The following is a 24,737-nucleotide window of genomic DNA, read 5'->3' as shown; positions in this document are numbered from 1 at the left end:
AGCCAATTGCAGCCAGTACTCCAATACTGAACACGTGATGTGGCTTGATAGGTTATTATGTTTCTAAACCCAAAGGCCCCTTTCACACACTGTCAGGTGTTAAAACAGGTGTTAAAACCGGGCAGTTGAGATGCATTGTCTTAGCCACTTTTCAAAACCAGGCAATGGGTGCCTGACGCAACCTATATACATTGTTGCAGTTCGACAAAAAAAATCAGGCATGTTTTGTTGCACAGGTGATACTGCCCACCACCAAGCTCTATAGAGGTGAATTGGGCCACAGCTATTGAAAGCGCTGTGAAGAGGGATTTTAACATGAAACACCATGCAGGAGGCAACATATTCCTTGCTAAGCACACCTGTTAACTGCACACCAGCCGGTGCTGAAAACACAATCCACTGTGAATCGTGAGACAGCTAGGTAAAGAGACCAAAAGCAAAAATTCTCCAATCTAACCCTTTCGCTGAGAGAGCCATTTTTGCATTTTTTCTTGCATGTTTAAAAAAATCCTTAAAAGGCCCCATTCACATTTGGCCATAGTAAAAACGCAGGCAGAAATGTGCATTACTTTACGCAAACGCAAGAAAAATGTGGCAAAAAGTGCAATGAACTTGCGGTGCCATTATTTCTTATTGGCACTCCAAACGCAGGTAGAAGTTGAGCATCTTGTCGTGCATTATCCACGCAGAAAAAAAATTAGCAAAACGCACAAAACTCTTTTGCGTGATATTGTAGTGGAGGGAAGCCCATTCAAATAAATGGTACAGCTCCAAAACTGTGCTACAAAAAACATGCAAAAAATGCAATGTTGGGTGTCGTTTAGATGTGAATGGGGCATTAGGCTTGAACACGAGTTAAAACCCCCAAACATTATATATTATACAATTTTTTTTTTAAAGCAGACACTCTGAAGAATAAATGGTGGTAGTTCTAATTTTTCATGTCATACCATATTAGCGTAACAGTTTATCAAGCACAAAATCTCAGTAAAATATACACTAAAGTTAATTTTAGAGCACAGAATCACAATATATTACCCAATTTTTAAAAAAAATTATATAAGAGATGAGGTTGCACCGAGTAAATAGATACCAAACATCTCAAGCAATTGCGTGTCCATGAAATGGTAACAAACTTTGAAACGCTATAATTTCATAGGTGATGCTTTAAAAGCCCCTACATGTCATCAGTTTCAAGTTACCCATGAATAATGGCCCTAGGATTGTTGTTCTCACTCCAGCATGCATGGCGATCGGTAAAATATGTAGCACAATTGCTGTTTTTTTGCATAGGAGCCCCTAATGTGTGCGTTTACGTTCGTGTGTGCATGTATGTTGGGGTGGGGGCTGATCTAATTTTTTTGGGGGGGTTTAAGTGCTTGAGTGTAACTTTACTTTTTTACATTTGTTTTTTTCATTAAACCTTAGGCCTCATGCACACTGGGCATTTTAAACGGCACTTCTAGAGGCGTACTGCTTTATTTTTTTTTACTACTGTAAACACCCCTCAATATTAGCCTACAGTTGCAATAAAAAGTATGTGAACCCCTTGGGATTACGTGGAGTTTTGCATGAATTGGGCATAAAATGTGCTCTGAAGGTCATCTAAGTCACAACAATAGAAGAACACAGACTGTTGAACATAATACTACACAAACATTAGATGTTGCCATGGTTTAATTGCACATAACATGTAAACATTCACAGTGCAGGGAGGAAAAAGTATGTGAGGCCCTAGCTTAATGACTTCTCCCAGAGCTAATTGGAGCCAGGAGTGAGCCAACCTTGACTCCAATTAGTGTGATGATATTGGATGTGTTGCTGACAGCTGTCCTGCCCTTAAAAAACACACACCTGTTTTGGGTTTACTGGTTTCAAGAAGCACTGTCTGATGTGAACCATGCCTCAGAGAAAAGAGCTCTCAGAAGACCTACGATCAAGAATTGTTGACTTGCATGAAGCTGGAAAGGGTTACAAAAGTATCTCCAAAAGCCTTGATGTTCATGTGTCCACGGTAAGACTGTCTACAAATGGAGAAAGTTTAGCACTGTTGCTACTCTCCCTAGGCGTGGTCGTCCTGTAAAAATGACTGCAAGAGCACAGTGCAGAATGCTGCATGAGGTAAAGAAGAATCCCAGAGTGTCAGCTAAAGACCTACAGAAATCTCTGGCACATGCTAACATTTTTGTTGACACATCTACAATAAGGAAAACATTAAACAAGAATGGAGTACATGGGAAGACACCACGGAGGAAGCCATTGCTGTCCAAAAAGAATATTGCAGCACGTTTGAAGTTTACAAAAGAGCACCTGGATGTTCCACAGCACTACTGGCAAAATATACTGTGGACAGATGAAACCAAGATTGAGTTGTTTGGGAAGAACACACAACACTATGTGTGGAGAAAAAAAGGCACAGCACACCAACATCAAAACCTCATCCCCATTATAAAACATGGCAGAGGGAGCATCATGGTTTGGGGCTGCTTTGCTGCCTCTGGGCCTGGACGGATTGTTGTCATTGATGGGAAAATGAATTCCAGAGTTTATCAAGACATTTTGCAGGAAAACGTACGACCATTTGTCCGCCAGCTGAAGCTCCGCAGAGGATGGGTGATGCAACAGGACAATAACCCAAAGCATACAAGTAATTCAACAAAACAATGGCTGCAACAGCACAGAATACGCCTTCTGGAGTGGCCCAGTCAGAGTCCTGACCTCAACCTGATTGAAATGCTGTGGCATGACCTTAAGAGAGCAATTCACACCAGACATCCCAAGAATATTGCTACACTGAAACAGTTTTGTGAAGAGGAGTGGTCCAAAATTACTCCAGATCGTTGTGCAGGTCTGATCTGCAACTACAGGAAATGTTTGGTTGAGGTTATTGCTGCCAAAGGAGGGTCAACCAGTTATTAAGTCCAAATGTTCACATACTGTTTCCTCCCTGCACTGTGAATGTTTACATGTTATGTGCAATTAAACCATGGCAACATCTAATGTTTGTGTAGTATTATGTTCAGCAGACTGTGTTCTTCTATTGTTGTGACTTAGATGACGTTCAGAGCACATTTTATACCCAATTCATGCAAAACTCCACGTAATCCCAAGGGGTTCACATACTTTTTCTTGCAACTGTATGTGTTAATGCATACATTTATAGGCCTTTAGAGAAAGAAAGAAAAACCCACCGCCAGCTCATTCAGGAGCAGCAGCACTTTGGCAGAAAAAAGTCTAATATACCTAAACACATGTGAACACATCTTAATGCACTTAAGCTATAAGTCAAGTGCTTTGGTGTTCAGTCATTTCAATGGCCAAAATAAATAAACATTCTGGCCAATGAAATGAATAAACACCAAAGTGTTTGACGTGCATAAACACACTTAATTGTGCTTAACCACTTCCCATCCATAGGACGTTCCCATACATCCTTGGATGGGAAGGTTGATATGTCGATCCTTGCTGCAGCTATGACCAAGATATAATTTTTTAGAGCAGGTGATTCCCTTCAATGTAAAGGTAATCCTAGCAGCTATAGATGGATTACTTTTAATTACTTTTTGGATTACTTTTACAGGAGGCAGAAGGGGGTCCTATTACCTCCTGTCGCCGCCTTTACCGCCCCATCGGGGACACGACCAGTGGCATCCGCTTCCTGGGACACAGTGAGAGAAACGGGTGTTTTTCCTCCCACAGTGTGACATCAGAAATGAAAAGTGACAAGGATTTAGTCACACATGGTTTCAGTTGATCAAATGCTTTGGAGGGCAGAGGAGCAATATGGGGTCTAATAGACCTTAGATCTCTCCATAAATAGTTCCTGTCACGGCCTATGCGATCACAAGGGATTTTGTTTATCTCTTGTGATATCAATAAAAGTGATTAAAAAAAAAATAAAGGTACAGTGTAATTTTTTAATCATTTAATACATTTTTTTTTTTTGCAGAGCCCCTGTTCCCCTGTGCTCACTTGCAGATATGAATGCACGTCAGTCCCACATGCATATGTATACGGCAATTGCACCACACATGTGAGGTATTGCAGCAACCATCAGAGCAAGAGCAATAACTTCAGCACCAGACCTCCTGTGTAAACAAAGGATTTCCCAGCAACACTTACTAGCCAGCCTGCAAAACAACCAATTTGGCCCTGTCTAACAGTTTGCGTTAAAAACAGTGTTTTGTTTGCACACATTTGCAAATATATGCGTAAGCCACAAAATTTCCAGTGCCTCCATAGTAGGAGCACATGTATCAATGGATAGGTTAAGGACAGGTGTGCCTGGAGGAGCCCATCCCTCCTTAAAGGTACAGGGACGCACATAACACCCAGCTATACCAAAATGACAGCAACGGCATCCAGTGTGTCCCTGCATCCAAATTAGCCAACTACACAAAACAATGGCAACCAACCGTCTCAACCTACTGGATATAAAAAGTTTACACGCCCCTGTTAAAATATCAGGTTCCTGTGATGTAAAAAAATTAGACAAAGATAAATAATGTCAGAACTTTTTCCACCTTTAATGTGACCTATAAACTGTACAACTCAGTTGAACAACAAATTGAAATCTTTTAGGTGGAGGGAAGTAAAAATAAAAAACAAAAATAATATGGTTGCATAAGTGTGCACACCCTTAAACTAATACTTTGCTGAAGCCCTTTTTAATTTTATTACATCACTCAATCTTTTTGGGTATGAGTCTATCAGCATGGCACATCTTGACTTGGCAATATTTGCCCACTCTTCCTTACAAAAACACTCCAAATCTGTCAGATTGCGAGGGCATCTCCTGTGTACAGCCCTCTTCAGAGCACCCCACAGATTTTCGATCGGATTCAGGTCTGGGCTCTGACTGGGCCATTCCAAAACTTTGATCTTCTTCTGGTGAAGCCATTCCTTTGTTGATCTGGATGTATGCTTTGGGTCTTTGTCATGCTGAAAGAAAGTTCCTCTTCATGTTCAACTTTCTAGCAGAAGCTTGAAGGTTTTGTGTCAATATTGACTATTTGGAACTGTTCATAATTCCCTCTACCTTGACTAAGGCCCTAGTTCCAGATGAAAAAAACAGCTCCATAGCATAATGCTGCCACCACCATGCTTCACTGTGGGTATGGTGTTCTTTTGGTGATGTGCAGTGTTGTTTTTGTGCCAAACATATCGTTTGGAATTATGGCCAAAAAGTTAAATCTTGGTTTCATCGAACCATAACACATTTTTCCACATGCTTTTGGGAAACTTCAGATGAGTTTTTGCAAAATTTAGCCGGATGTTTTTCTTCGTAAGGGCTTCCGTCTTGCCACTCTACCCCATAGCCCAGACATACAAAAAATATGGGAGATTGCTGTCACACGTACCACACAGCCAGTACTTGCCAGATATTCCTGCAGCTCCTTTAATGTTGCTGTTGGTCTCCCAGACCAGTTTTCTTCTCGTCTTTTCAGCAATTTTGGAGGGACGTCCAGTTCTTGGTAATATCACTGTTGCACCATATTTTCTCCACTTGATGATGAAAGTCTTCATTGTGTTCCATGGTATATCTTATGCCTTGGAAATTCTTTTGTACCCTTCTCCTGACTGATACCTTTTAACAATGAGATCCCTCTGATGCTTCGGAAGCTCTCTGCGGACCATGACTTTTGCTGTAGGATGCGACTAAGAAAATGTCAGGAAAGACCTACTAGAACATCTAAACTTTATTTGGGATTAATCAGAGGCACTTTCAGGGTCAGTGCACACTACAAAAATGCATTCCAGATACAGTTGACACCACATTCCGTTCCGGTGCAGTTTTGATGCAGTTTGCTATGTTCCAGCATGTTTTACTTTTTTTTCTGCGCCGGAAACTGACTGGAACTGACTGCACTGCTGTGAACTAGGGCCATTGGAATACGTGGAAAACACTGTGCATCCATTTTTGATGCAGAAAAAAAACACACTGGACTGCAGCTAGTGTGAACTGTCCCTAAGGGCCAGTTCACACTACAAAAATGCACTCCTTTTTGCTTACAGTTTATACCACGTGCAGTTCCAGTGTAGTTTTGATGTAGTTTTCCTTGTTCCATTATGGTTTTGTGAAGAAAAAAAAGCAGCATGTTCTACTTTTTTTTTTCTGCACCAGAATCTGTCTGGAACTGACTGCACTAGTGTGAACCAAGGCCATTGGAATACATGGAAAACACTGGCATGCATTTTTGATGCAAAAAAAAAAAGCGCACTGAACTGCATCTAGTGTGAACTAAAGCTAAATGATGGCAGGTGTGTACTGACTCCTATTTAACATGATTTTGAATGTGATTGCTTACTTCTGAACACAGCTACATCCCCAATGATAAGAGGGTATGTTCACTTATGCAACCACATTATTCTAGTTTTTTATGTCTAATTCCCCCCCTTTTCAATTGAGTTGTACAGTTTATAGGTCACATTAAAGGTGGAAAACATTCTGAAATGATTTATCTTTGCCTCATTTTTTTACATCAAAGAAACCTGAAATTTTAACAGGGGTGTGTAGATTTTTTATATCCACTGTATAACCAGCCTGCTTGTTTGTGATGTGCATTGCTCTTCCATGTGCACCTTACTGCTAAGGCTGGTTATAGGTTGGGACGGGTGCCATTTTTTGTGTAGACCTCCTTTGTAACTTTAAGTCACCAGTCACACCGCTGGGATTTAAAAATGCGTGATTTGTGTAAGATTTCAGCACAATTTCAGGTGCGATTTCTGAAGACTTTATTGCGACTTAAGAAGATTTTAAGCGATTTCTTGTGATTTGCATTGTAATATTATATGTATGTGAAATTGCAATAAACTGCAGAAAAAGTAATGCAAGAACTACTTTAGAAATTGCGCTGCAGCAGATCGCACATGTTAAGACACTGACATTAACACTCAGTAGATGTGATTTCAGGTGCGATTTCAATTCGCAAATTACACCTGAAATCGCACTGGTATGACTGGGCACTTAACCAATAACTTGGAAAGGCTTTTAAAGTGTTGCCTATGGAGATTTTTAGGTACTGTAGTTTGGAGCCGTTCCATGGGCATATGCAGTTTTAAAGCGTGACATATTAGGTGACATATTTTTTGGTGACAGCTTACTTGGTGTAACATCAACTTTTATATTTTACCAAACAATTGATTATATTGTGTTTTGTTTTTTAAATAAGAATTCGTAAAAGTGTATTTTTCCAAAGAAACGAGTTTGAAAAACTGCTGCACGAATACAGTATGACATATAAATATGGCACACCCACCATTGTATTCTCTAAGGCCTCTGCTTAAAAAATATTTACAATGTTTTGGGGTTATAAGCAAAAAAAAATAAAAAAATAAAAAAAGATTTTTTTTACAAGTAGGAGAGGAATGGCATAATTGGCCTGGACTGTAAGTAGCTAAAAGTGTTTGCAAAAATGTGGTTTTAGTGGGACAGACTAAAACATTTAATGTTAAAATGGCTTAATGTAGCTTAACGTACCGTAATGTGCCTAAATCTCAATCAATTGACTTGAAACTTTGCACAGCCCAAGTTCTCAACGTCCCAAACATGTCCTAGAAGTTTCATAGATTTTGGACTTCCACAAAGAAAATGGGGGACATTAAGCTTGTTTTTTGGGGAGCTTAATGTGGCTTAACGTACAAAAAAGAGCTGTTTGGGACGTTGAGAACTTGGGCTGTGCAAAGTTTCAAGTCAATTGATTAAGATTTAGACAGTTTATTACACGTTAAGCTACATTAAGCCATTTTCACATTAAATGTTTTAGTCTGTCCCGGTTTTAGTTGCGTTGTTGTTTTTCCCACCAGGAGAAAGATGTTTAGGAAAGATGAACAAATGCCCAGGAGACCTTTTTTTTCATCACGTAAGGGAAAAAAACTTTTTTTTTTGGTGACAGCTTCTGTTTAATGAGACATCAAGGTCTCCTCTTTTAGATGTCTCACCTGCCCTTTATTGAAGCTAATGGAGGGAAGTGACAGCCAGACCGTGAAATTTCTGGGTTCTTAATAGAAAGGGGAGATCAGCAAAGGATGTTTGCTGATCTCTCTCCCCTCTATCCAACGGCACCCCCCATGCTGGTTCCAGGTCTGCTCATCAGAGGGAAACATGGTGGTGGTGTGCGGGAGAAGGACCAACTGTTGCCATACCGGGGTGTGTGGAAACTACCCATTCACTTCTGTCGGACAGTTCAGCCAGTGTTTAGCTAGTAACATTTTTTTAAACCTTGGGTCGCTTTTGTAATTACCAGTGAGGTCAAATCAATGATCGTTTACGACTCTATTGATGAGAACATTTGATAGAGCAGGATGGAACATTTTTCTCCAACAAATTTCTAACAATAAATGTGGTTTTCACTTCACAAATTCCATTCATTCCAAAATCCAATGATAAAAACAAATTCAATTTTGAAATTCTGCTACTGTATAGCCAGCTTTAAATGTGGTGGCTGCATTATTTTCTTTTTTTTAATCACTCTTTTGTTTTATTTTCACCTGGCCAGTAACTTATTTTTCAACTTTTGTCCAGCAAAAGTAGTAGTTAGAGGGTTGAGACAAACCATTTAACATTGACAGGGGTGCTTACAAAGATCGGTTTTTATTCATTTATGTAAAACTTTTAACCCTGAAAAGGAAAAAAAGCTGTTGTAACTGCTTATAAAGTGTTAGTCAGAGTTCCGTTTTAAGTTGTTTGTCAAGTCCATCCAAATCTGCTAATGTATCTCACACTACTCTCTCCCCAAATTCACGATGTTGCTGTCCAAGAGTGTCTCCGTTACTCTTCTGTCCAGAGTGGAGACACCCCAAGGCTTTAATCATACAGTGGCTAGGGGGCAGTAAAAACACGTGGTTGAGCTGTGGTTTTACTGCCTCCCCAACCACCCACCCAAACCAAGGTATATAGTCACTTGGGGCTGTACACATGCTGTGGTTGTGATGCAGTGTTTCATGGCTGCAGCAAAAATTAAACATGTTGCATTCAGCTGAAAATGACTAGTGTAAGCCTATGGGGTGGCGTTGCAACCGCATGGAATGCACACAATTGTAGTGCAGTGCTGCATCAACAGGGGTAAATCAGGTGTTAAAGAGTCAACATATCACCTCCTCACTGCCCGCTGAATGCCCCATGAACCGAAATCAACCATGGCAAGGGATGGCAAGGACTGCCGCCCATGTGAACGAGCCCTAAGAGAGGAACTAGGTTACTCACACAGTAACTAGGTTATGACAGTCGCGCGCTGGAGCGATTATGGCTTAAAACCAAATCCTACCAAGCGTTCACCCGTTATAAATCTGCCTTCCAAACATACACTTCCTCCCTTCACGCTGCTAAATAAGCCTACTTTGTCACTCTCATTAATACCTTCTCTTCCAGTCCTCGTCGGCTCTTCTCTACTTTTAGCTCTCTACTTTCTCCGCCTCCACCGCCACCCAGCGCCTCACTCACTGCCCACGAGATTGCAAACCACTTCAAAAACAAGATTGATGCAATTCGTAGGGACATCGCCACTACACAGACATCCATCCCACTTAGAATTCCTCATACCATACCTCCCTCAACACTTTCCTCCTTTGACCTCGCTACCACCGAAGAGGTCACTAAGGTCTTCTCAGTAGCCCGCCTCACCACCTGCCCCCTGGACCCTGTCCCCTCACAACTCCTTCGGTCACCCTTCTCTTCCATCCTATGCTCCCTCACTCACATCTTCAATCTTTCCCTCTCTACAAGTGCCTTCCCCTCCCCTCTAAAGCACGTGCACATCACTTCCATACTTAAAAAACCCTCCCTTGACCCCACCAACCTGAAAAACCTAAGACCCATCTCCCTGCTGCCATTTACCTCTAAACTCCTAGAACGCTTAGTCTACAATCGCCTGAGCTCCCACCTCACTGACAACAACCTTCTCGACCCTTTACAATCTGGCTTTCGCACTCTACACTCCACTAAAACTGACCTACTAAAACTCTCTAATGATCTACTTACTGCTAAAACCAACGGCCACTATTTAATACTCCTACTACTCGACCTCTCCGTGTCTTTTGACACGGTTGACCATCCCCTCCTCCTCAAAAAACTACACTCTCTAGGCCTCAGAGACTCCGCTCTCTCCTGGTTCTCCTCCTATCTATCGCAGCGCTCCTTCAGTGTTACCTATAATGCTGCCACCTCCTCTTCACTCCCTCTTTCTGTAGGGGTCCCTCAAGGTTCTGTCCTTGGACCCCTTCTCTTCTCTATCTAAACCTTCTCCCTTGGTCACTTGATAAACTCCCACAGCTTCAAGTACCATCTCTATGCTGATGACACCCAAATCTGTCTACCCCTCACCTCACCCCTTCAGTCTCCACTCGCATCACTAGCCTACTACGTGACATAGCTTGGATGTCACTCCACTTCCTCAAATTCAACCTTACCAAAACTGAGCTCTTAGTATTCCCCCCTGCCCGTGCCACCTCCACTGACTTCACCATAAATATTGGTAACACAATCATCAGTCCATCCCCTCATGCCTGGGTACTAGGTGTAATCCTAGACTCCCATCTGTCCTTCCAGCCCCAGATCCAATCGCTGACAAAATCATGTAGACTACACCTCTGCAACATCTTCAAGATACGACCGTTCCTAAACCCGGAAACCACTAAGCTACTTATTCACTCCCTTGTCATATCACGCCTCGACTATTGTAACTCCCTCCTCACTGGCCTACCTCATCGCAGGCTATCCCCACTCCAGTCTATCATGAACGCTGCTGCCAGACTCATCCACCTCACTAACCGTTCTGTATCCGCCTCCCCTCTCTGCCAATCCCTCCACTGGCTCCCAGTTGCCCAACGGATACATTTCAGAACACTAACAATGACATATAAAGTTGTCCACAACACTGCCCCAATTTACATAACCGATCTTATCTCTAAATATCACCCAAACCGTACTCTCCGCTCCTCGCAAGACCTCCTACTCTCTAGCTCCCTTATCTCCTCCTCCCATGCTCATCTCCAAGGCTTTTCTAGGGCGTCATCCATCCTCTGGAACTCCCTACCCCAATCTATCAGACTATCGCCTACTCTACTTACTTTTAGGTGATCACTGAAAACCTATCTCTTCAGGGAAGCCTATCCCTGCCCTACTGGAATCCTCTACTCTTCCAACCACTCCATCCCCCACTGTTATTACCTATTGTACCATTCACCCCTCCCTCCTAGATTGTAAGCTCCAAGGAGCAGGGCACTCAAATCCCTCTTGTATTGAACTTTATTGTTACTGTATTGTCTCCCACTATAATGTAAAGCGCTGAGCAAACCGTTGGCGCTATATAAATCCTGTATAATAATAATACTTGTCAGATCACCAGGTGAAAATAAAGGAAAAAAAAGCCTAAAAAAAGAAAACTAATGCAGCCATTTCATTTAAAGCCCAACTCCAGGCAAATAAAAAATGATCCCTTGCAGTGGGGCTGCGTCTGCACTATATGGGTTATTGGTTTGTTTTGTCTGGGGGAGAGGAGACACAGTTTTACTTACCTAATCCCCCTCTTCCCAAGCAGGTGGTGTTCCCCCACGAGCTGGTGTTAGACTGTCCTTCGGCATCCTCACTTTCAGTGCAGGGCTATGGACCCTGCTCTAGTCTTGATGACATGAAGACCCTAGACCAGTGGAGTGTAGGGGTGCCGATGCTGCTGGGACTAGTCTAGCTGCAAGGAGTGGAGGATCAGGTAAGTAAATCATCTTTTATTTTTCCCCTAGACATAAGGGCCAATTCACACCACATGCAGTCCAGGGCAATTTTAATCTCCATAAAAAAATGCATGGACAGTAGTCAACATGAATTCCAGTGGCATAGTTCACACCAGTGCAGTTTGCAGCCAACAAAAGTAGAACATGCTGTATTTTTGTGCATGCACAAAAGAGAAAAATGGAACACGTTAAGGGCCAGTTCATACCACAAGCTGCATTTTTTCTGCATGAGACACATCTGGAATGCAGCAAACCACATAAAAAATGCACCAGTATGCATCAAAACTGGAACACATTAAAGAAAAAAAAAAAAACGTAAAGTTTGGCAAAAAATAGAAAAAAAAACGCACTAGAATGCATTTAAAATGCATCAAAAAGAACCAGAACGCATCAAAATGTATAAAAAAAACCTCACTGGAATGCATCAAAAACACATCAAGATTGCAAAATTGTGGTGTGAACCTCCTCTAAGACCCCATTCACATATTAGCGATTTGGAATTCTGCCTGCGATCCCAAACCATGAGGCAATCACAGCACAATGCTCTATGCGCATTTGGGTGCCATTGTTCTTCAGTGGCACCCCAAAACGCAATGTTATTGTCACGTGGCCATCACAGCAAACTACGTCTTCATGTGAAGCTCACAGGGCAATGAATGGGCAGCCTTATAATCATGATTTCAAAATCGCATAGCAGAAACAATAATGTGAATGGGGACTACATGACTAATTAACCCTTACAGTGCTGGCACCGTCCACACGGGACATCATTTTATTTGCCGGAGTTGGACTTTAAGGATTGGAAAGCTGCAATATATTCAATTTTTAGTTTTCAATACATTTTAAATACAGTGTCTGGAGGGTGTGAAGTTGGAGTACATTTAAAGTTCTCCAGGGAAGTGATGATCATTAGATTTGCAGATCTTCAACATAATTGTGAATGAAGTTCAGGGAATGCTCCTTCTTGCTACGCTGGAGAGATGGAACGCTCAGCGGGTATAGGAATTTGCATTTTGAGATCCTCCAAAAATTAAATATTGCACTTCCACGACTTCCCAGAGTCTGTCAGCAAAGAGAGTCTTCCCTTGGTTTTTTAACATGACTTAGAGAAAATGACAGCTGGAATCTAATTGGTTTATAGAGGGATCACCATGGCTTTTTCTCTATTTTAAATTGGTCTCAATGGGACTTATTTATTAAACTGTCTGAATACAGAATAGGCTGGTTATCCATACAAACTATCCAGATTCTCTCATTAGTCCTTCATTTCTTCATTCTGGTGCAGTACAAATGTATAAAGAGAAAAAACAGATTGCTTGTTGAGGACTGAGTTTACAAAATAAATGTGCTTAGTAATTCACGAAGTGAAAGTATATGTACATTCAATTCTGTGAGTACTGAGACAAAAAAATGATTGTTAGACAATTTCCTTTGCTGGATTAAAAAAAAAAAAAGGTAAATACCAGATCTGGCCAGTAGGCGACGCTAAGTGGGATATAAAAAATTCTATACCGAGAGCCCTCTAGTGGCCAAATGTGATTTTGTTTTCAGTTTAAATTTAAAAATATGTTAACGCAACATTTCATATTCTTCTGGCGGAATATCAAAGAGTATTAAAGAATATGTAAACCCAATATTTCATATTCCTGATATGTGCCTGCTGTAACATGTAATTGTATTAAAAACTATCCTGTTCTCCTTGAATCTTCCGGTCTTCCAATGGCCAAGACTTGTACTGACACCCCCTCCCCCTGCACAGCCATTCACTGGGGAAATCGGCTTACTGCTGTTTCTCCTCCCCCACCTCTCTAAGCCTCATTTGCAGCTGTGAACAGAAGTTAAGCGATCATTTATTTTTTTTAAAAAAAGGAATTTATAATGCACTTTTACATGCCCGATACTACCCTCCCTGGTAAATGGTGCTCCCCTATGTTCCAGCTGTGGACTCTCACCCCACGACAAGAGAGAATTTTCAGATTTCCCGAAGTTGGGCTTTAAAATAAAGAAAATAGCACATTTGGCCACTAGATGGCTCTCAGCATCACATGACCTTTATATGATACTTAGAGCCATCTAGTGACCAGATGCAGTATTTTCCATTTTTCAAGTTTCTAGAAGTTGGGCTTTAATGAAAAACATTCATCCAGCACATGAAATTACTGTATCACATTCGTTTTTTTTTTTGCCCCGTTCTCACAGAACAAATGTAAATGCACTCTCACTAAGCAAATTGCTGTGCAGATTTCATTTATAAGAAATCACATGTATGTACTCCCCTAAATGTCATGCAAATGGTTCTTTCATTAGATGCTATTGAACTTATGCCATGAAATAAAGAAATCTGAAATAATGAAATAATGCCATGAGTAATTTGATTGCCATGCATATATACACACACACACACATACTGTGTATATATATATATATATATATATATATATATATATATATATATATATATATATACACACACACACACACATACACACACAAACACACATACAGTACATATAAACAAACACACACTATATTGACATATTTCAGTGGCCAGAATAAATTATTATTCTGGCCAATGACATGAATTACCGCCCAAGCGCTTGATGTGCATAAATGCATTTTATGTGTTTACAGGTGTCAAATTTTTTTTTCTACCAAAAGACTACGGCCAGGAGTAAAGGCTTCTAGGAGAGATAGCAAAAACGTCCAGTGTGGATGAGGGTGGAGCTAGTGATCATAGGAAATAAATATTTATTATAATAATCAGCACTTTTGGGTGGAACTCTGCTTTAATCTCTTGCTGCACACGCACAACATACACTATATTGCCAAAAGTATTGGGACGCCCCTCCAAATCATTGGATTCAGGTGTTCCAATCACCTCCATGGCCACAGGTGTATACATTCAAGCACCTAGGCATGCAGACTGCTTCGACAAACATTTGTGAAAGAATGGGTCGCTCTCAGGTGAATTCAAGCGTGGTACTGTAATAGGTTGCCACCTATGCAATAAGCTCATCTGTGACATTTCCTTGCCAATAAATATTCCACAGTCAACTGTTAGTTCCTTTCTCCCCGAAGTCTACTGGGATACATCACAGGTCCCAGAAGACTGCTGCTACAATCAAGAGGGGCAGCATGACTCGTGCATGCGCAGTAGGCACCTGGAAGTGAAGCTACACATTGGCACAGCCGGGTGCCCACAGTTAAGATGCCGGAGCCAGGGAGAGAAGAGGGAGAGAAGGGATGGCACGGGACGGCACAGTTTTTCTGCCTCTAAACTCCTATGTATGCATGGATACATAGGCTAACATGCAGGGGAGTTTGGAAGCAGAAAAAAAAAAAAACGCCCCCAAGAACAGCATCAAAAATGTCCAGTGTGCATGAGGCCTTTAGCTTTCTCATGCTATTCTTATGAACTGGGAACATTCAACTTGAAGAAAAAAAATAGCCATCATTCGATTTTGACAGTATTCACACAGAACGAACATACACTCAGTTTTGCTGGATGAATAGTTCTGAATTTTTTTTATACTCCACTGGGGCTCATTGTCTGCATGGTCACGTCTTTTAACCATTTGATGTTATGTGCTTGGGTGTAGCTTTATTTTTTTGCAAGAAAATTTTTTTTTTTTAACTTAAATTTTTTTTCCATCACAGCAGGGTCCAGATACATGACGGGAATGCGCAGGGGGCACCAGTACCAGGGGCTGTGGAAGCAATTGGGCAGTAGCGCAGCTGCCCGACTACTTCCACCTGACAGGCAGGTCAGGTATGGACCTGACAGCAGGGGATTTTATAGACAATCCAGTGCCTGTCAGTGTTATACACAATCTTGGTGGCTGTGGCCACTGGATTGTCTATAAAACCCTTCTGCTGTCAGGTCCTTATGACGTACGGACCTGGCAGCAAAAGGGCTAAATAGATCTGCAAAAGGTGAACTTAGCCTTTGATTGCAATTGATTGTTTTAAAAATGACATATTCAAAACTTTCAGGAGTATAGCTTGGAAACCAGGACTAGAGCCTGGGGTCCAGGGACAGCTGTCACCTGCGTTCTCAGAGGTGATGGGGGAACCTGCATGAGCTGATGTGTTGCAGAGGAAGGAGGCAACTCTGTACTCTATACTGTGCTTATTAAAGTAGAACTGTAGGCACAACTTTTTTTCCCCATTTTGGATAGAGTACGGGAATCAGGTTTACGTTGTCACCTGTGTCCCCTAGGGGGGGGGGATTGCCCTTGTCTTGAGAAAATTCCTGGCTATCACCAGAACTAGTGTCCCCCATTGGAAGTTTATTCTTCTATTTCTGTTCTGGTGACAACCCAAAATTTGTGATTTTCATTCGCTTTCAGTTTTGGTGATAATGGTTAACAGGACAAGAGCTAAGGGCTTGTTCACATGTAAGGCTGGGAGGGGGGGGGGTAAAATCAGACAGTTTTACTGTCTCCAACTGCCTGCTCGAACACTAATATACAGTAGCACAGCCCTGCCATCACCAAATGTGACTAATGCAGTTCTATGGGGCCGTGCCAGAACTGCGCAACAACCGTGTGGCAATTATAGGGTTAAATCAGGTGGTGAGGAAGTAACATATCGCTTCCTCACAGCTTGTTAACCACTTCCGCACTGCTCTATAGCAAAAATACTGCTACAGGGTGGCACGGTGCGCAAAATCACGTATATTTTACAGTTTTACAGTCACTGCTCTCTGCTCACAGCGGCGGTGAGAACTCGGTCATGTGATTGCTGAGTTTTCACACTTAGAGCCAGCAGGAACAGATGCAGCATCGGACCAATGCTGCATCCACCTAGGTAAGTATGATTTGGGGGAAAAATAAAGAAAAACTTCTCTTTTGAGAATAATGGAACCCAAATGTGCATTATGCATTTGCTAGGAGGTGCAATTGCTGCAATTCTGCCTGAGATTTCAAATTGCCTCATGTGAATGGGGCCTCAGCTGCATTCACAGTACAATAGTGCATGAACACAGTGCCACTCATTGTCGACAGTGCTCAGAATGCAGCAAGCAAGGCATGCAGGGTTTGCAAAAAAAAAAAAAACTAAAAAATGCTAAAAAGAAAATATGCAAAGGTTAAATAGATTCATAATACGGCATTAAACCGAAAAGCAAACATTTATTATATTGCAGCTTTCCGAATCTTAGATATGATGGCTGCATCAGCTTTTTTTTAGGCTTTTTTCTATTTTCACCTGGAAACACTGCCTGTAAGTCTGTTGTTTTTCAAATGAACAAGCTCTCCAGCAGAATGTATCGGTTTACATGGATGAGACAAACAACTTAACATGCACAGGGGTGCTTACAATGGCAAGCTTTTATTTATTCATGTAAATCCTTTTTTCCAAAAAGAAGGAACTGTTTGCTGGAAGTGTTTATAAAGTATTAGCTGGAGGTTAGCCTCAATTTGTTAGTGTATTCAAATATGCTAATACATTTAACACTCCCTCCCCCCAGACTGACAATGCTGTTGTATGCTGTGCTTCCTGTGCTACTTCATCCAGAGTGGGGAAATTCTAATACAGGAGGTGTGTTACTTGCCAGATCACCAGGTGAAAACAGAGAGGGTAAAAAGCCTAAAAAAGAAAACTAATTTAGCCAACACATCTAATGATTGCCAAGCTTCATTTCCACGTTTTGTCACATGTATGGCAGCCCATTGCAATAAATAGGTTTCCCAATGCTAGAAGTGCGACAACACACCTTTAGTATGACCATACATATTACATTCTTTGTACAATCTCCCATAAACTTACCAAAATTGTGCAAAATGAGGGAAAATTTGAACAGTCCATTCAATTTGTATTCAATGTGCTGGTCCTTACTTGACATAGATCAGGAATGAGGCCTAACTTTCAAAATGCTGACCTACCGCACTGCAGCTGCTTGCATCGCATGTACACTGCTCAAAAGAATTAAAGGAACACTTTGAAAACACATCAGACCTCAATGGGGAAAAATCTCTTTCTGGACATCTATACTGATATGGACTGGGTAATGTGTTAGGAATGTAAGGATGCCCCACCATTTGATGGAAATGAAAATTATCAACCTACAGAGGACTGCATTCAAAGACACCCCGAAAAACAAAGTGAAAAAATGATGCAGCAGGCTAGTCCATTTTGCTGAAATGTTATTGCAGCAACTCAAAATGATACTCAGTAGTTTGTATGGCCCCCACGTGCTTGCATGCATGGCTGACAACATCGGGGCATACTCCTAATGAGACGACAGATGGTGTCCTGGGGTATTTCCTCCCAGATCTGGACCAGGGCATCACTGAGCTCCTGGATAATCTGAGGTGCAACCTGGCGGTGTCGGATGGACCAAAACATGATATCCCAGAGGTGTTCTATTGGATTTAAGTCAGGCGAACGTGGGGGTCATTCAATGGTATCAATTTCTTCATCCTCCAGGAACCGCTTGCATACTCTCGCTGCTTTAGTCACGGACTGAAATCGTCCACTGCTTATCTGTTCCTGTCCAAAATTTATGACGCTAGCTTTGAAATGTGCGCACATTGGAAGGGACTCACGCTGACACACAAGTTCAGTCTATGAATACTTCTAGTTTATTATAATGAGAAAGTGAGCTTATATATGCAGAATGATGCGAGAGTCATGTGACAACAGCATAAGCATTATATTAGTCTTTGATTGGTCATTTCCACACGAAAACAATCTCCGTCATGGTATAGGTGTGATCTTCTTCAGTCTTATCTCATAGAGAAGAAAAACATTCCTTTGTTTCCCAAATCACACGGTGGGAGGGGGTCTGTGTGTGTGAGCAGACATTTCTTAAGCAAGGATTTCTTATAGTACCACAAAGCCCAGCAGGCAGAAAATATTCACACAACATATGTATTAAAGTATAAAAGTAAATATTTATAAAACTTATAGAAATAGCGTATATATATATATATTCAATAGGAAACGAAATAGGCATTTTACCAAATCCATCACATCGCCACATGAGGCCGGGCATTGTTGTGCACCAGGAGGAACCCAGGACCCACTGCACCAGTGTAGGGTCTGACAATGGGTCCAAGGATTTCACCCCGATACCTAATGGCAGTCAAGGTGCCATTGTCTAGCCTGTAGAGGTCTGTGCGTCCCTCCATGGATATGCCTCCCTAGACCGTCACTGACCCACCACCAAAACAGTCATACTGAATGATGTTACAGGCAGCATAACATTCTCCATGGCTTCTCCAGACCCTTTCACGTCTGTCACAGGGTGAACCTGCTCTCATCTGTGTAAAGCACAGGGTACCTATGGCGGATCTGCCAATTCTGGTGTTCAATGGCAAATGCCAATCGAGTTCTATGGCAGTGATCACAGGGCTCACTAGAGGATGTCAGGCCCTCAGGCCACTCTCATAAAGTCTGTTTCTGATTGTTTGGTCAGAGACATCCACACCAGTGGCCTGCTGGAGGTCATTTTGTAGGGCTCTGGCAGTGCTCGTACGTACACATGTATGTATTTATGCTGGTGTACGCAAACGTGAATGAGGCCTAACTCTAAAAATGCTGTAATTGTTTGCATTGCATTGCATGCGGTTGCAGCGTGGCCCCATTCTCTTGAATGTGTCATGTTTGGTGGTGGTATCACATGCCGAAATGCCACATGCGGTTTAAAGAGTTAGTTCACATTTACAAAAAAAACTGCCTGTGAAGGTGGGGGATGTCTGGAGGTAAAAGCAAGTTCTGACTAAACTTGAATAATGCCCTTGGTATAGGTGTAGGCCTTTTACGTACCTCCCAAAGCCTGACAGGAATACTCCCAGGATGTTGCTAAGAGAGGCCATTACTGCTCATCTCCACCATCACAGGAATTAGTTTTTTCCCTGATATAAACCTCAACTCTAACCAACACATCAAATGGTTGTGTATAATATTTAGTGCTAGACATACTACAGGAGATGGTCAGAGACTGCGGACATGATACAAAAGATGGTCAGAGACTGCAGACCTACTACAGGACCCGGTCAGAGACTGCAGACCCACTACAGGAGAGGGTCAGAGACTGCAGACCCACTACAGGAGAGGGTCGCAGAGTGCAGACCCACTACAGGAGAGGGTCGCAGAGTGCAGACCCACTACAGGAGAGGGTCGCAGAGTGCAGACCCACTACAGGAGAGGGTCGCAGAGTGCAGACCCACTACAGGAGAGGGTCGCAGAGTGCAGACCCACTACAGGAGAGGGTCGCAGAGTGCAGACCCACTACAGGAGAGGGTCGCAGAGTGCAGACCCACTACAGGAGAGGGTCGCAGAGTGCAGACCCACTACAGGAGAGGGTCGCAGAGTGCAGACCCACTACAGGAGAGGGTCGCAGAGTGCAGACCCACTACAGGAGAGGGTCGCAGAGTGCAGACCCACTACAGGAGAGGGTCGCAGAGTGCAGACCCACTACAGGAGAGGGTCGCAGAGTGCAGACCCACTACAGGAGAGGGTCGCAGAGTGCAGACCCACTACAGGAGAGGGTCAGAGACTGCAGACCCACTACAGGAGAGGGTCAGAGACTGCAGACCCACTACAGGAGAGGGTCAGAGACTGCAGACCCACTACAGGAGAGGGTCAGAGACTGCAGACCCACTACAGGAGAGGGTCAGAGACTGCAGACCCACTACAGGAGAGGGTCAGAGACTGCAGACCCACTACAGGAGAGGGTCGCAGACTGCAGACCCACTACAGGAGAGGGTCGCAGACTGCAGACCCACTACAGGAGAGGGTCGCAGACTGCAGACCCACTACAGGAGAGGGTCGCAGACTGCAGACCCACTACAGGAGAGGGTCGCAGACTGCAGACCCACTACAGGAGAGGGTCGCAGACTGCAGACCCACTACAGGAGAGGGTCGCAGACTGCAGACCCACTACAGGAGAGGGTCGCAGACTGCAGACCCACTACAGGAGAGGGTCGCAGACTGCAGACCCACTACAGGAGAGGGTCGCAGACTGCAGACCTACAGCACTACAGGAGAGGGTCACAGACTGCAGACCTACAGTACTACAGGAGAGGGTCGCAGACTGCAGACCTACAGCACTACAGGAGAGGGTCGCAGACTGCAGACCTACAGTACTACAGGAGAGAGTACTACAGGAGAGGGTCGCAGACTGCAGACCTACAGTACTACAGGAGAGGGTCGCAGACTGCAGACCTACAGTACTACAGGAGAGGGTCGCAGACTGCAGACCTACAGTACTACAGGAGAGGGTCGCAGACTGCAGACCTACAGTACTACAGGAGAGGGTCACAGACTGCAGACCTACAGTACTACAGGAGAGGGTCGCAGACTGCAGACCTACAGTACTACAGGAGAGGGTCAGAGACTGCAGACCTACAGTACTACAGGAGAGGGTCAGAGACTGCAGACCTACTACAGGAGAGGGTCAGAGACTGCACACCTACTACAGGAGAGGGTCAGAGACTGCAGACCTACTACAGGAGAGGGTCAGAGACTGCAGACCTACTACAGGAGAGGGTGAGAGACTGCAGATCTACTACAGGAGAGGGTGAGAGACTGCGGGCATATTACAGGAGATGGTCAGAGACTGCAGGCATAGTACAGGAGATGGTCAGAGACTGCAGACATAGTACAGGAAATGGTCAGAGACTGCAGTCATAGCACAGGAGAGGGTCAGAGACTGCAGACATACTACAGGAGATGGCCAAAGACTAGAAACCGGTGTTCTTCCAGCTTGGAAGATATGACAAAATGACATTAAAAAGCAGTTGTTCATGTTTTTGTTTTACTAACAGTCTATTTTCCAAGCACTGTTAGCAGGACAGTAAATGGTTAATAAGTCTGTGAAGTTCCTAGCCTAAGGGCTCATGTACACTGGGCATTTGAAAAACTTTTCTGACTGCTGGAAACTGACTGCTAGAAAACATAGGTTAAAAATGTCAGTTTAGCCGCGTTTATGCACTTTTAGACGCATTTATGCGTGTTTGCGTTTAGAAGCATTTTTAAGAGATAACCTCAGGAGACCCTCCCAAATGCCCAGAATTCACTGAAAAATAGTAAATAATTAACTATTTCAGATATTTTGTAGAAGCAGGGAGAGCAGTATGTGTTGAGATGACCTGTCATTTCTGGTTGTATTCACTATGGATTCCATCATGAGCATAATGCAGCACGTTCTACCATTTTTTCCTGCACACAAAACCTGGAACTGACTGCGCTGGTGTACTGGGTCCATTTGAATACATGGAAAACGCTGTGCATGCATTTTTGATGAAAAAAAAGGCTCTGGACAGCATCTGGATATGGACAAGCCCAAAAAAGCGTCTACACACAAACGCACCTAAACGCATTTACAAGCGTTTACACACGGTTACAAGCATTTGTCGTTTGAAACGCCGGTAAACTCTACTCCTGAACGTGATTTTTGTGCTTTCAAAAAAATGCCTGTAGCCTCAACTGCCTGTAAACTACTGTAAAACAACTTTGTGTACATGGACACATAGGAAAACATTAGGGAGAGTTTAGGGGCTGCTGAAAAAAAAACCAAAAACACACAACTGCTCCTAAACTTCAGTTTAGCAACTGCAGTGTACATGAGCCATAAGTCCTGCAAAGGCAATATAAAAGGAAAACAAACAAATCATGCAGCCCACACAGGACTCAGGCACAAAAAGCTCTGCAGAAACAGCTGAAGATCGGCAGGAACACTGTGTCACACACTCACATGTAATGATGGCTGCAGCATCTTCCAGAAGTCCAATCATCATCATCAGTGTGTTTACCCTCCCTGTGTGCAGTATAAATAAGTAAAAAGGTGAGAAGAGCGAAGGGAATAATTTCCTAACCAGTGTGAGCATTGCCTAATCTGCACACAGGACAGGTGAGCACGATGATGATACGACTTCTGCAGCCAGCATTAGTGTGACATAATGTTAGTGATCATCTTCAGCTGTTTTTGCAGAGCTCTTTGTGCCATAGTCCTGTACGCTGCATGATGTGGTATAAATGGTGCCTTGCTTTCTTCTAGAAGCAGGTCCAAGTTTCTCTCCCTCCCTCCCACCCTCATCCAGCCTTGCTCCACCTGCATCTTCTCTTGAGTCAAATGTGGAGGGTTGAGGAATGGGCAGGTTACAGCAGTGTACTGATTGCCTTAGGAGGCAGCGGGAGGTGGAGTAACTCATCAGCAACCCCATCCTCCTATCCAGATGAGCAGTGCCATTGGTTGCTACGCTGCTCATCTACAATTATAGGTGTCTTTATGGATGCCTGTTTGTGAATTTGTCCGGCAACAAACAGAGCAGCTGCTTCAATGCACTTTTGCAGCTGTTCATAACAGACCATGATTTTTGGGATGCAGCCCTGGACAAGGTCTTGTAGGGACAACTGCTGAAAATTAGTGAGTGTCCCAGACAGATCGGGAGAGTTGGCAACTAAGACACTGGCCAAAGCTGCACAGCTTGTTTTTATCTACAGACACCCCTTATCTGCATAGGCAGTTTTGTGGTAAAGGTGAACTAACCCTTTAACCCTTAAAATGGGTTATGTTTAGTAGTGGTTCTGCCTGCTTAACGACTTCAATACAGGGCACTTATATTGTACCCCCTTCCTGCCCAGGCCAATTTCCAGCTTTCAGCGCTGTCGCACTTTGAATAACAATTGCGCAGTCATGCAACACTGTACCCAGATGAAATTTAAGAAATTTCACACAAAGAGCTTTCTTTTGGTGGTATTCAATCACCACTGAGGTTTTTTAGTTTTTGCTAAATAAAACAAAAAACACCTGCAACGTTTAAAAAAGAAAAAAAAAAGACACTTTTCTTCGTTATAAAATTTTGCAAATAAATAACATTTCTTCATAAATGTAGGTCAAAATGTATTCTGCTACATTTCTTTGGTAAAAATAATAATTGAATTTGTATTTTTTTTCAAATGTTTCTATTATTTTTTTTATTTTTTATAAATTTTTTTCTTTTTTTTACTATTTTATTTTTCAGCACACTATGACCAAAGCAATACAATGTTACCTTAGTAACAATGAATTACTCTGGGCAACTGATCAGGATTTTTCTTTTAAACACATCATTGCTAATACCAATGTATTTCATTAATATTTGCAATAATTGTTATGGAATGAAACTTAATCATTCAGTCTTTGGTTGCGATTAACTATGATTGGGCAAAGCTGATCACATAATACAGATGGGCTGTGATTGGCCCTGTCTGTATCATGTGACTGCCTTGACCAGTCACAGCTTACAACATAATTGTATACAATGGATGGCATGACAGTAAGCCATCCATTGTATAAAATTGATATGTGATCTGCTGTGATTGGTCACATGACACCGACAATGGGCCGGTGTAGTGATATGTTATCGGCTGTGTCCTGTGGACACAGCCAGTGGTAGATCGCGCTAGTGCGTGGCCCCGCAGCCACGTGAGTGTCTCATTTTGACAGGACGTCATATGACGCCCAGTCGCAACGGCAAGTGTCCCGCCAGGCCGTCAATCTCCTATAGGCTGGGCGTGAACGTGTTAAAGCAACATGCTGTTTAATTTTTGCCACAAAGCAAAGCACTGCAGGCACACAATGTATACACAGTGCTGAGTGGCTGCACGGTGTAATTCAGGTAAGTGGTTAGGGGTGGTTAAACTGTGGCTCAACCGCCTGCTTTCACCTCCCTTGGCTGCCTTTGTAAATGAGCCCCTAAGGTTTCCTGTGAAACTGTAATGTTTGACAGTCGTGTAGGTGTGTGTCACTGAGTGCAGGCAGTGTGCGTTCGGGGACACGCACCTGTACAGTGGTCAAATTGGGACCAGTGGCTGTGTTCTTGCAGCTGCTGAGTCCCAGTAGACGTGAACGCGACTTCCTGCATGCGAATGCACAGAACAGTTGTGCATCCCATGTGCACAAACATGTCCCTTTGCAGAAATGTACACTTAAAGATGAACTAAACCCTCCTATCATAGAGCCAAGGAAGCTGCCTTCTTAGCGTCTGTTTGATCTGCAGTGCTGGACATGTGCTGCATGT

At 42.9% G+C, this 24,737-nt stretch overlaps 1 protein-coding gene across 3 annotated transcripts in view; it reads left to right on the top strand.

Annotated features, from left to right (window-relative positions):
* MVB12B (multivesicular body subunit 12B) overlaps positions 1-24,737 on the top strand; it is a 234,265-nt gene that overhangs the window by 704 nt on the left and 208,824 nt on the right. The window contains exon 2 of one of the 3 annotated variants that reach the window (XM_089689995.1): positions 11,538-11,705. The exons of the other annotated variants lie outside the window; for them this stretch is intronic. The gene's annotated coding sequence lies outside the window, so the exon portion shown is untranslated. The remainder of the gene's footprint in view (positions 1-11,537; positions 11,706-24,737) is intronic. 3 annotated transcript variants of the gene reach the window in all.

The sequence above is a fragment of the Staurois parvus genome, unplaced genomic scaffold (assembly GCF_062004578.1).
Source record: "Staurois parvus isolate SC_StPar_1 unplaced genomic scaffold, SC_StPar_1.0 ptg000508l, whole genome shotgun sequence".
In the NCBI taxonomy this organism is placed as follows: Eukaryota; Metazoa; Chordata; class Amphibia; order Anura; family Ranidae; genus Staurois; species Staurois parvus.
This window is presented reverse-complemented; position numbering and strand designations above follow the sequence as displayed.